Here is a 13575-nt window from a genome sequence, read left to right as displayed (position 1 = left end):
ACATTTTAACTTGTTCAGGCATGCAAAGATGGAAGCAGAATTAAACCAGGAAAAATGTCAATTGTTTGTCTGAGGACAAAATACCATCAAAGCAGAACTTTTGGCTCCCTTTCTCCTTATGGTCTTTCTGGAATTAAAATATCTCACAGTACAGCTCATGGGCTAAGTCCTTCTTTCGCTACTACCACCGTGAATGCAGAGCACCTGTCCTGGTTTCAGCCGGGATGGAGTTAACTGTCTTCCTAGTAGCTGGTACAGTGCTATGTTTTGAGTTCAGTATGTGAAGAATGTTGATAACACTGATGTTTGCAGTTGTTGCTCAGTAGTGTTTAGACTATGGTCGGGGATTTTTCAGCTTCTCATGCCCAGCCAGGGCACCTGACCCAAACTGGCCAACGGTGTATTCCATACCATGTGACGTCCCATCTAGTTTAGGAACTGGGAAGGGGGGGGAGGCAGTGATCTGGCCGCTCGGGGACTGGCTGGGTGTCGGTCGGCGGGTGGTGAGCAATTGCCCTGTGCATCATTTGTACATTTCAATCCTTTTATTACTTACTGTTGTCATTTTATTAGTGTTATCATTATCATTATTAGTTTCTTCTTTTCTGTTCTATTAAACCTTTCTTATCTCAACCCAGGAGTTTTACTTCTTTTCCTGATTTTCTCCCCCATCCCACTGGATGGGGGGGGAGTGAGTGAGCGGCTGCGTGGTGCTTAGTTGCTGGCTGGGGTTAAACCACGACAGCACCTCTTTGTAGATCAATTCGGTTATTCTGAGAGCAGAATATATCCCTTTAGGAACAATTTTAATAAAACTGAAATAACATTTTTTTCCTTTTTTAGCCGACAGCAGTTCATTCCCTTAAGGTACAACTGAAGTCAAGAAAGCCTCTTGTTCCTAGCCCTCAAACTCCAGAAGATTATCATTAAAATGCAGCACATCATCTTCTAAATCTGTAATTGAAAGAACTTTTGATGCACTAAAAATGGAGCTCAGGCGGATGAAGAAATCTGAGGGGAATTGACAGTACAATCCCTTCACAATGCAAAAAGGCCGGTCTGTCTCCTGCCTGTTGCTTAAACCCAGAGTAAAGACAGTTGGTATTAGGTGAGTGCACTAACGATGACTGATTTAAATTGGGTCCTGAGCTGTGTACAAGATGATTGGCAATGTGCAGGTAGTCATGAGTCAAGCAATTCTGGGCAAAACCATCCTGGTGAAATCAAGTCCAACAACTAAGCAACAACTGCTCATGTCACTTTTGGAGTCAGATGTTCAATGACAGAGTTAAGTCCTTCATTCACTGTGGTGTGCAGAGACTTATCTCCGTCTTTAAATATGTGTTTTGATGCACTGAATGAAAACAAGTACTTCACAGACTGTGTTAATGACAGTGCTAAGTCTATTCTGCCTCAGAAATTATCTAGAAAAGAGGCTGCACTTGTCCCAGCACACTTTTTAGTTTTACAAGATGATATGCTTTCCTCTGCTCTTTTACCATTTGATGAGCTAATCAATATTCATTGATTAAGATGACTGATTTTATGTGCAGAAAATTTAATACATATAAGGATTTAAAGTTTGTTTTCTGCTCTTGCTAAACGACAAATGACTTTCTATCATTTCATTTAGGTCTATGTTCCCAACAGATTTACTTGCTGATGGAGTGACTGTTGCAGCATGCATTTTTTAGGTCTTATCGCTTAGAGTTGAACACAGAAACCAGCTTTAAGTAGCTGTACACTTTGGATAGTGCATGAGAGGAACTAAACTCTTCAGTGTGGGATCCAGAGCCATCAGGTTGAACTAGCCATAATGAAACATGCAGTATGAGAGAAGGTCCTTGTCTTTCTCTTGGCTTTATGTGTCTTATGAATGATGAAACTCAGGCTCCCATGTCCTGGATGAGTGTTCAAAACATTGACCTTCTCCCAAAGTAGTGGCTTTTCTGAATGCTGTGATCAGAGCTGTGTTTTGTGTCAGGGTCATTCATGCTAGGCATGCAGAGGGCAGGTCTGACAGATCAGCTCCTTAGGGAAAATAGGAAGAGAAATTCCAGATTTTTGGATCTTGGACTTCTCAACCATGAGCTGAATTGTACCAATTTTAAAAAAAAAGAGAGAGAGAGAGAGAAAAGGAGTAGCATTTTCAGGTTTTGTGGCTTGATTTCCAGAACTGTAGGGAGATAAAAGTAATACTTGTTTATGTCTGTGCAATGCCATGCCATATAAGAGTGTGTGTCCAAGCTGTTCTCCTGTTCCTGCAGAGCCCTGCTGGCTTTACATGGGGGAAGATGAGTACTCACATTTTTAAAGGCAGCTGGGAGACTGCAGTGAATCACAGCATCTGACAGCTGGCCTGGTCATAGCCTTTCTGTCTAAAGTGGTTCAATTTTTAGTATAAACTGCACGCACTTCTGCATACAGCACACATTTTTTAAACGCTGATGAAAAATGGAGAGGTGGCACAGAAGAGCCACAAAGACATTATTTGCGATGTCTGGCAGCCAGAGACAAAAAGAAACCAATCTGTTGTACTGACTACACTACTACATGGTAGTGAAAGGCAGAAAAAACCCTACGTTTATAGGATAAACATAAATTAGACATTAGGCAAAGATGTAAACCCTGAATTTGACATAAGAGTTTTTTGGGGGCGGCGTTTGCAGAGATGGAGGGAAAGAAGAAAGCAAATAATTTTATATGTGTGGAGGGAATTAACCACCAGAACAAGCTATTATAGGCAATGGTGAGTAGCAGAGCCCTCCATCTCCTCAGATGACAACTGGATAACTCCCTGGAAGGTGTACGTTAACCAAAAACGGGTTATACTTTGACCAAAAGCAAGTTATTGTGCTCAATCCACAGCTAACCAACGTAATGGTTAGTCTCACACAGAAGGTCATCTCTGGTGATTTTATTGCCCTATCAGGCCTTAAGTTCCATAGATATATTTATCTGTGAGAAGTTGTGCCCCCCATTACTCCTTTGGCTGAAGCAGCCCCTTACTTCTGCCAGCACAGTCTTCTTGTGGTAGAGCTTCTGCCCCAAAGGCCCCGTGCTAGGATTTCTTCCAGTGAAAGCAAACACAAAACAAAGCTCAATCTATCTGAGGCTGTGCAAATAAAAAAAAAAACAAAACCAACCCCAAAACTAGCCATGTATTAAAGACTTAGCACTATGTATCAGTAATAGGCATCAGAGTATCTGAGTACAGATCTTGAAATGAAGGAGGGGGTACTACTTCTAAATAACCCTGAGGAGCGTAGCCCTCATTCTGCCTGGTAAGCAAGTAAGTAAACCACTGTAGCTGAGACCAGGCTGCACTCTGGTCTAAAGAGAGGGGAGAGAGAAGCAGAAGGGAATGCAGAAATTTCCAGCTTCCACCCTCACTTTCCTCTTAATTTTTGGATGTACAAGGCACCCTCCATAGCTGCTTAAGAGCTTCAGGGTTTGGGCTTTTTACCATGCCCATGAGGCAATCAGTACTTTTTCCTCTGCCTGATATAGCTCTATTGCAACACTAAATATGGAAAAACTGGTGCCAGCCAGCCTAATACCATCAAACCTTAATCACAAAGAAAACCTAGAGAGAGTCACCTTTTATTGTACTGCAGCAAAGAAACCTCTGAGCCCGATTTATGGTCAAGGAGGTCAAAAGAAATATTCCTATTGTGTCTTGGGGCTAGGAGACAATTCGGTCTTCCCGTAAGGTCAGGTTCTTTCCCATGTCAGCAGGCATAACACAAATGAAGTTGGTATCAAAGATGTTGCACAAGCCTTAAGCAGAATAAATATTTTTCTTGTATGTAAGAGAGAAAATCAAATCTGTCACCTGGTATTTCTATAGAAAGTACTTTATACATTAGAATCTGTCAGCCTTTATCATGTCTCTTTGAGTTGGTTTGTGCAAACCCTTAAGCTAAATATTGACTTTTTACATAAAGTGTATGGTGATGTACGTAGAGGATAGGTCAACAGGCCAAGAAGGAATGCAGTCTGGGCGGCAAATCAATGGTGAGCTTCAGTTCTTCAGGGCATAAGATGAATCCAGGCATTTTGCTTGTGTAATTATTTGCCTTGCAGTTTAGAGATGTACGGAAATTCACTATTTCTCCAAATGCAGCCATCCCATTTGAGTGCTGTTGATTCACCTCCTTTAATGCCCATTACCCCAGACTGCTGAAATCAATGCATTTTAATTTCAGGGAAAGAAAGATTAAGCCTTTAGATGAAAAGTATTCCCCCACCTTTTTTTTTTTTCCTCCTCAGCAATACATATACTTTTAAGCAGCTAATACATTTCTTCTCACATTCTTGGATCCTTTTCATATTCCCATCCAGTCTCTGCTTGGAAAATAATGTGATCTTAACTTGCCTTGAAACAATCTTTATTCAGCTATAGGTATGTGTGCATACATACATGTGAGTATATATTATATCTATTTATATTTGTATGAAAAATTCTGAATCCTCTAAAGTAATATCTCATACTAAAAACCCTCTCTGGGTATTTGCCTAATGTGCTATAACAATAGAAATGGATAAGGATAATGCATTTATAGACAGTATTGCTAAAGGCCAATTACAGACCTTTATCTTGAGAATAGCAACCTGAAAAATTTTTCTTTGTTGATATGTCCTTGATTGTGACAGAACTGCACAAAATGTGCATTGTGGGAGTCAGAGCTCATCAGTTGAGTCTAGCCCAGATTCTTTAATTCCTCATTACAGCTTTCTCTTTTATCAACCCCCAAATCTGTGCCACTTCTTGCTTTCAGGTTGTGAGCAATTCGAGCGTTGTCCCTTTCCATTTTTGATGCTCAGATGGAAAATCGTCCTTTGACATCATACATTTTAGTTCATCCTACTTAAAAAATCTAAGGTAATTGCAAAAATCAACTCAATTTGTTTTCCCGGTGCACTAATGGGAGAATAATAAACACTCCAAACACTACTTTTTCCCCAGGGATCTGTGGGAAAGGAGGAGCTGAAGGAGTAAGAGCAAGACTTGATCCTTATGGAGGGTTTCAGTCCTGCAGCAGCTACGGTGCACAGCAATCTCTCCCGCGCAGAGGCTGGGAGTGCGGCGCCCAGCCAGAGGTAGGCTTCGGAGAGGAATAATTCCTCCTCTCCCAGGGACAGCAGGAAAGACAGAGATACCTGATTGCTAAACAAGGTGGCTAAACGTCCCCGTAGTTGCTACAGCTATCCGCACCCTTTCAAACAAATGACGAGATTTTGGCTTTACGGTCGTACGCACGACAAGTGGCTGAGCGAGCACCCGACGGACGAGGATCTGCACCTCGCCACCCGTCTCCCGTAGCCCAACCTCCCGTGGAAGAAACGTCCCAGGCCGTGGTGGTGCTGCTGATTTAGCAATTCATGGAGCTTTTCCTGACTCCTGGGCTGCTGAAACCCACCTGAGCCGGGGGGTGACCTGGGGGTGGGTACTGGGGGTGGGTGAGCGGGTGCCTGGGGTTTTTCTAGCTGGGCGGGTTGGGAGGAGCACACGGACCTTCGTGCATCCTGGAGTCGGTGCCAGTCCTGGATGTGCCGGGGAAGGTGAAGGCACGGCCACCGGAGCGTGTGGCTCTGGTCGCCGGCCCCATAGCTGCAGAAGGAGGTCTGAGCCACTGTCACTAGACTGGAGGCTGAGCTGCCCAGTGGTGGGGCTGGGAAGTCAGCCTGAAGCCAGGAGGTGAGTTAGAGGCAGGTATTTCATCACCTTCCAGCCCACAAAGACCCTCAATATTCAGGCTTTATGAACCTATTACTGCTTTCCACTCAGAAGTGGGGGAAAGTAATTTTGACAGATATGCACAGCCCAGGGAAGTAATTGAGCGCCAGCCTCCTTTTAATCAATGTGCTTAAGTAGCTTTCTTACTCAAAATCATAATAGCCATCTACATATGCAAACTAAGCACTACTTCCATTTTCATGGAGTAGTTATAAGTTCAGGGATTGTTATTACAGCCTTTTTTCATAATCATGTTTATTTTATTTTGAATCAGTTGTTGCCTTGTATCCCACTAATTTTGAATCACCCAACTGTAAATACATGGGAATAATACTGCAATTGCAAAGTAAATTCACTGTGATTATCCTTCTTGATAATGAATTAAACTAAAGAATTTCTTAACATGGCTTCATATTTTATAAGTATAATTTTTAGGAGTGGGACTCATTATCTATATTTTATTTAAGCTGTGATAATTTTCAGTCAGTAGTTAACCTTCCAATTACCTGATTTAGTTAAAATTATAACCATCAAAAATCATATGTGGTATAATTAGAGACATTCTAGAGTTATTGCAAAGAGAGGGTAATAAATTATTCTCCATGTCCACTTAGAACAGTGTAAGAAATAACGGGATTAATCTTCATCAAGTGAGATTTAGGTTAGGCTTTAAAAGAACTTTGTAACACTGAGCATAGTTAGCAGTAAAAAAAAAACACCCTCTGGACTCTCCATCACTGGAGATGCCAGTTTAGACAAACATCTGTCCTTAGTAGTTTAGATGTAGCACAACCTCTCTTAAGGGGTGGCACCTTACACCTCTAGAAATCCCTTTCACCCCACATTTAGTGCTTTTCAATTTTTGCTTTGAATTTTCAGTGTAGTTTTCATCTTTTGTACGGTTGTTTTTTAAAGATGTTTTAGGAAGGTTCATTGTGCTTTTCCTTTATTAAGCATTTTCTCAAAACATGTATTTATGACTAGCAACAGCTTCTTGAGAACAGGGCAGCTGATGTTTTGGTTTCATTTATATGGAAATTTTGAGATTGTAAATTTTCAGTGGTGTTCCTGCTTAGTGAAAAATGTTTCCTAGAAATGTTATTTTAATGAGGAGTTTCAGTTGATCTTTTAGTCTCTTTACCGCAGTGATGTGCAAAGAATATGGAGACATTTTTGCCCTTAATACAGTTTATGTTCTGTTTACTCAGGAACTTCCTAATGACACCAAGAGCTTCAGAGTGAGAGCACTTAAAGAATAAGGCAGTGACCGAAATATGTACACATTATTATTAAAGACACTCGTATGTTCAGAACATCACTTCCCAGGTTGCTTGTTGCTTATTTTCCCCAGGCAGTATTTTTCACAAGTAATAGATTGTCCTATCATTTCTTTTCTGTTCCCTTAAATGGGTATTACAGTGTTTAGGATGTAATTATAGAACAGGAGCAACAGGGAAAAAAAGGAAGACGAATTTCCACTTAGGTAAATTGTAGTTCTTTGGTGGTTTTCTGAAAGCTTTTCAGGTTTTGCATTATGTAGGTAATTCAGAAAAAAACAGGACTTGATAAGCTTTCTTTTGTGCAGCGCTAACAATGCAGCTATTTGCTGCAGTTACCAACATGTGCCAAAATTGGTTGCAATAAATAGTTGCCTTCTCATAAGACAAAATGTAAGAAAAGGATTGTATTAGTATGCAAAGTGCTTTCCACTTATTCATTATACACTTTCTGAGATTTGTGCCCCTAGAGATTCTTTTGTGTTTAGGCCAGAAGAAACTCAGATACTTAAAAGATATGCAAATTCTTTATGAAGTGGACTCAAAACAATAAGTGACTTCTGAAATACCTTGTAGTATATTAGAAGCCTGTAAGTATGGGATTATACTGCATCTATTACAGGAAGTGATGTAGATGTCAAAAAAGCTTGTGTTCTTTAAAAAAAAACTAAACAAATCAGGATTTCAAAATATCTTCCCTATAAATAAGCTATTTATGATTAAGTCTAGAATCTCCCAGGGCTTGTAGTGTATCAGCACATTAATTAAGACATCTATAAACACACAGAAACATTCAAAGGCTGATAGTCATGGGTTTCCATATTGCTGGCAAACTACAAGAAAAGGGTGATGAAAAGTAATACTATGAGCTTTTGTAATTATGGTTAGAGCCTAACAATATTTTAAAATAATGATAATTTTAATCCAAGGTTAAAAAAAAAAATCCTATAGAACTACATATTTTCTTAGCTAACATTTACCATAGGATACATTTTCAGTGTAATTAGGACTGTTTCTAATTTCAAGATGGCCTCTCATTTGTTATTAGAGTGGGAAGGCTGAGAAGTGAATTTTACTCCTTGATGTGGCTGATGGAGAAATACAATGGTTAAAAAAATCCCACCTAAATTAGGCTGAACAAGTCTTGTCTTCTTCAAGGCCCAACAGGGTCTGAGGCACTAATGTTCAGTGATACTGAGCAACATCTTGTTATACAAATTTTGGATTCAGTGCAAAGCAGCACATCCAGCTCTGGCCTACTGCATAATTTGCCCTGTATTTGTTTGCCTTTTCACTGGGTTTTGCTGTGTTTCAGTGCTCCAAATCCTATTTAACCTAATTGCGCTCAAATTCTTTTTGATCCTGAGAAAGCCTCAGCTACAAAGATACCAAAATAATGTTATTAGGGCTGTGTTCGTAAGGAAATGGGTGTAATTGCATTACTTGAGTCATATGAAACATGACTGCTCAAAGTAATAGACTGCATTAGAGGAAACAGATCTCCCATGATCAATCTCCCCATATATTTTATTATGCTTTTTTTCCATCGTGAGTACACAGGCAGGAAGAATCAAAGCACGAGAGGCCAGGAAAACAGTGCCATTTGTTTGATTTTTCCATACAAATAGCGGAGATCTTCTCCCTCGGTGCTGCGGAGGTGGGAGCACCCACGGCCGCCTGGGTGGCGGTGGCGGGTACGTTAAGAAAGCTGAGAGTGATATCCCTGCCACAACCCCGCTGCTTTCAGATCAAACAATGCTCCTCTATGGCCGTAGGAACCCTGCCCCTCTTGCTTGATCATTTCACATTTGGGAACGGGGCTCAGAAGAAGAGCACAGCTACATCCCAGTGCGTCCCAGTGCTTAGCTTCCCACAGAGATGTCATCATCTTGCCCGTTTCTTGCAGGCTTTTAGCAATGCTTCCCTCTATGTCACTTTCCAAAAGACAAATGTATCTTTTTGGGTTTTTTCGCCCTCTTTGAGTTATCTGATTTTGTCCTTTTCTCCTTTCACGTCTGTCTTGCTCGGCTCACAGCAGCACAGCTCTGTCTGCGGGTTCTTCCTTGTTGACGCCCTGCAAGAGCTATTTTTTTCCCTAAACGAAGCTTCACTGAATCTGGCAAATTGCTGCAGAGTGTTTCTGTTTATGAACTGACATTTGCTGCTCAGAAAATACTTCACTGTAAAATCTCCACTCGGCTATAGATACGATAGTCCTTTTGATTTTGTTTTAAATCTCTGATCCCTTTTCCAGGCCTTTGTCTGAGCAGGCTAGGGGAGAGAAAGAAAAATGACAAAGTTATCTTTGTTATTTATTTTTTTGCTAGCAGAGAAAAATCTAACAAAGGCAAAAGAAACCCCGTTGAGACCATTTTCACAGCCATGTATCATTGTAGGGTAATACATCCCTAGCTGGTGTAAATAAAGGAGGAAATTGTGAACTGATCTGTATGGCATGGTTCCAATTTACAACAGAGCAACTTCTGCAACATTAATGAAAATTATTCCTAGGAATGTTTACCTGTTATGAAAATTCATCCCATGCAAGGTTAGTCTTTTATAAGACTAAGCCATGCTAAACAAGCAGCCAGAAGGCTTATCACAGTTGTATGGGATGGGCTTTCAAAGTTAGCGTTTACTGTCTTCCTTCAAATGCTGTGCAGTGTGAAAGAGCAAAACTTTACCATCAGCTGCAGGAAACTATATTCCTTGAGATGAGCTGAGTAACTTTAAAATCATGAGGATAATCTCAATTGACATGCAAATTATGCAGCCTAAACAAGGAAAAAGCTACTCCTTCATTTACTCTTGGAAAATGCAATTTGGTCTGCTGTAACTGGCACTTTCCAAGACATAAATTTCTCAAAATGATTAATATCTCTGGCAGAAAATTATATCAGTAATATATGTAAAGCACAAAGGAGGCTTGGAGTAATATAATTCTGTTCAATTTTTTTTTTTTTCATAAAAGAGAAGGGTAGATTATGCCATCTAGTTAAGCCTTTATATATTCTAATGTGAAGCAGTATATTCAAATTCTACACGCTGCTTAAGAAGGAATATAAATTTGTATCTGCAGGTTTGTAAACCCTCAAGGTAGTGATTTAAATGAAAAAGTGACATTTTGGAATGGGGTGAAATTTTAAAATCCTGGCAAAAGGAAGATTCTGAGTTCTTAAAGTTGCGTTTTGCCCTGAAAAACTTACCAATATTGCCAAAAGCCTAGACAAAAGACATTGACGGTTCCCTTAATTTTATTTTTTTCAAAGGACAGACTTTGTTAGTCCTAAACTTTTAATACTAGTGTAAAGGCTTAGAGGAAATTGCTGAAATGATATTTTATTAAATAACATGACTAGTTCAAAACAAACTCCCCTGAAATGGTGCATAGATCTATCTCAGCGCTTAGTCAGAGTGGAGCTTCTCCTGAACCCAGACAGATGACCTGGACCTTAGGATTTTTTTATATGTTTTTAAATGAGCAAAAGGATTATTGCATCAGACATGTGAGGTTGAAGGCCAGGTGCCTGAGGGATACTCTCTGTTTTACCTGAGTTAATTAGCTATAGTACATATTTGTCAAAGAGCAGGTATATACCCTTTGCCAATAAGTTAACACCATTAACAAATTATGAGATAATAGGGTTATATCACTTTCTTCCACATTATTGTTCTTTCTTAATAATTAATTATAGAAATGCAAATTCAAAAGAGGGTGCACACTGCATAATCATGTCTCCCATACATCAGAAACATAAAACGAAGCAATCCCATGTGCTCTGAAGAGACATTTATGTCTTGATTCATGTGCTGGCTGAAGGGAAACTTTCCCATTGGCCATGAAGCAGGTAACCAGGAATTTTGGCTGGCACCGAAGGAGACTGTCCCTTTGCTCAGTTTTGTTTATTGGCTGGATTTTTTTTGTGCTATACATAAAATGAAAAAAAAATAAAATCAAAATTTGTGTTGCTGTGAGGCACTCACTGCTCCACTGAGACCTGCCTGCAGGAATGTGATGGGAGGTGGCTTACCCATGTCCTGCTCCGGGAGGAGGATTTGCAGTTTTGGGTTACCTCTGGCCTCCCCTGGGTTGAAATAACCAACCACATGCTCTCCCTCCTCCGGAACACAACTGGAAGGGACGATCACAATCCGCAGCGAGTGTTACATGGGTTAGGTTTGTCTTGTCTGCCACTTTGTGCCCAGAATAACTGACTCGACTGGCAAAACTACTGAGAAAAGATTGTTTAAGTTAAGGGGCAGAAAACTGATGCAGATGAATCTTCATGTGTGTCATTCCAAAACCCGCTCCTTTACACAGAAGGATAGCAGCTATCAACACACACAAACACACACACAAAGAATTTTTCAGTTGCCTGAGCTTACACTGAGTACTTTTTTCCCTAAACTGAGATGCCTGGCACTTAGCAGGTATCCTCCAGCGGGAAGGCCCCCAGTCCCTGTCCCTCTTTGTCCTCCCATCCCGGCGGAGCGGGGTTTCCCCGCGGATCCGTGTTGCAGCAAGAGGTGAGCAGCCAGCGCCCATGGCCCACGCACTGGTCCAGCCAGCTCTTCTTGGGAACAGAGCTCCCAGCTGCTCCTGACATCCCTGCCAACAGGCGTATTTCCGAAATTTTTTAGCTGGGGAAACCTTTTGTAGCTTGTTTAGTCATGGGCCTGTCTTGCCTGGGAGTGATGGAGAGTTGTGGGGAAGGACTGGAGACTCATCAGCATTTACCCCAAATTTGGGCAGGCTCATAAGGAACTGAAGCTTTATCCAATTTCATTCCTGTGGAATTCTGTTAGTGTTTGCTACTAGATGCATTTTCTGAACGCCGTTTCCATGCAGATTTTGCAAGGGCAGTGCCTGCCCTGCAAGAGGAGGGAAAGCATCAGACCAGTTGTCCCCAGAGCTGCTGCTGGTCTGGTGTCCCCCCAGCAGAACAGACCCCAGGACCAGCTCTTCACTTTCCAAGGAGTGACTGCTATTTATTTGCTCCCCTTCAGCAAGGTTACTCCAGGTAAAAACTGCCGAGATTCTGTCTTGCCACACAGTGGAAGACCCAAATATTTGCAGCCACATGCCAAAGGGGGATTGAAATGAGAAACCTGCGCTTCAAAGCATGTAAATGCCCAAACGTGAAAACCTGGCTGTTTTCTGAAGGGTCATTCTCAGATGGTACAGCAGGCAGCATTGCTCCAGGGCCACCAGAAAGGCTGGTGTACTGTGTTTTTAAACTCACTGAAAAATAGAAAAGAAAAGAAAAAAATTAATCTTCTCATCATCTTTTGCTGAGCACGTCTCCTCATTTCACTAAATCCAGTGCAGATGTGCAAATTAATATTGGATCAAAACCTTAACAACTGTTTAATTTTTAAGATTTCTCTATTCTTTCCTTGAATGTTTTTTCCCATTAAGTATTCTAGATGAAGCAGCTGTTACCAGGTACTGTAGTAATTATTTGGGTTATGATGTATTTGATGTGGATTTTGGAGACAATTATGTGTTTAAGCACTGAAGTGCAGAGAGGAACGTTTTGCTGTTTGATAGTAGCGGAAGAAACGGGCTCTCACCTGGTTTTCTGCAGCACAAAGTCACAGCCTGGCCCCAGTACCAAGGCGAATGGCCACACTGCTGAGGTGTTTCTGGAGGGCTGGAGACGGGAATTTGTTCACCCTGGGCTACAGCAGAGAGGCAGAGATCCTCTGCGGCTCCTCCGCCCCAACGCTGGAGCGCATCGGCTGTGCTCTGGGTACCACAAACTCATGAGGACGCGTGGGTTCTGTCTCAGTTACTCCTCGGAAAGGGCGATGCCTGTGATTTCATTACTCTCTATACCTTTAGCATCCACCTGCTGTTACATCCTTCCTCTTTAAAAGCCAGCCTTTCCAGGTAAGAGCTGTATTCATTATGGACAGCACTTGGCGCAACAGGATTTAGCCTGACTCACCACTGGCAGCTACCACAATGTCATGGTGATAAAGATATTGCTGTTCTGTAAGACGTAACAGCCAGTGAGTTTTTTTAAAACTGCAACTGGTCCATACATCCCAGCAGAGTGGTATAGGAGTCTTTCCCCTCCTTCCCCCTTCACAGTCCCTCTACAGCTAGCAGGGTGATGCTGCTGCAGGGGCAGAATTTGGCATGGGCCAAGCGAGGATCATGTTTGTGAAGGTATTTGTGATTCTTGATATGCAGAGATTCTCAATGTAGATAAGCAGATATTATGGTAAATGCTTTCAAAGAGGACTCTTGGAAACTGCCAGGTTAATCCTAAAATGCATGGGATTAAATAAACAAGTGTTTTGTAACATCTTTATACATGACCAGAGAGGTGCCACGTTTTTAGGGGCAGTCTCATTTCTTTCAGGGCTGATGAGATTTCTACCTGTTCAAAACTGAAATAAAACTAAAATAGGAAGATCTCTAAAAAAATGGCATCCTCATTACCTTGCATGCCCAGTTTTTGCTACATGCACAAAATTGGAGTATAAATCCTTCCCCAGAGTGATTCTGATTTATATTGGTGGGCAAGCGAGGAGAATCAGGCCTGAGAC

The sequence above is a fragment of the Buteo buteo genome, chromosome 5 (genome assembly GCF_964188355.1).
Source record: "Buteo buteo chromosome 5, bButBut1.hap1.1, whole genome shotgun sequence".
Lineage (NCBI taxonomy): Eukaryota > Metazoa > Chordata > Aves > Accipitriformes > Accipitridae > Buteo > Buteo buteo.
Note: the sequence above shows the minus strand (reverse complement) of the source record.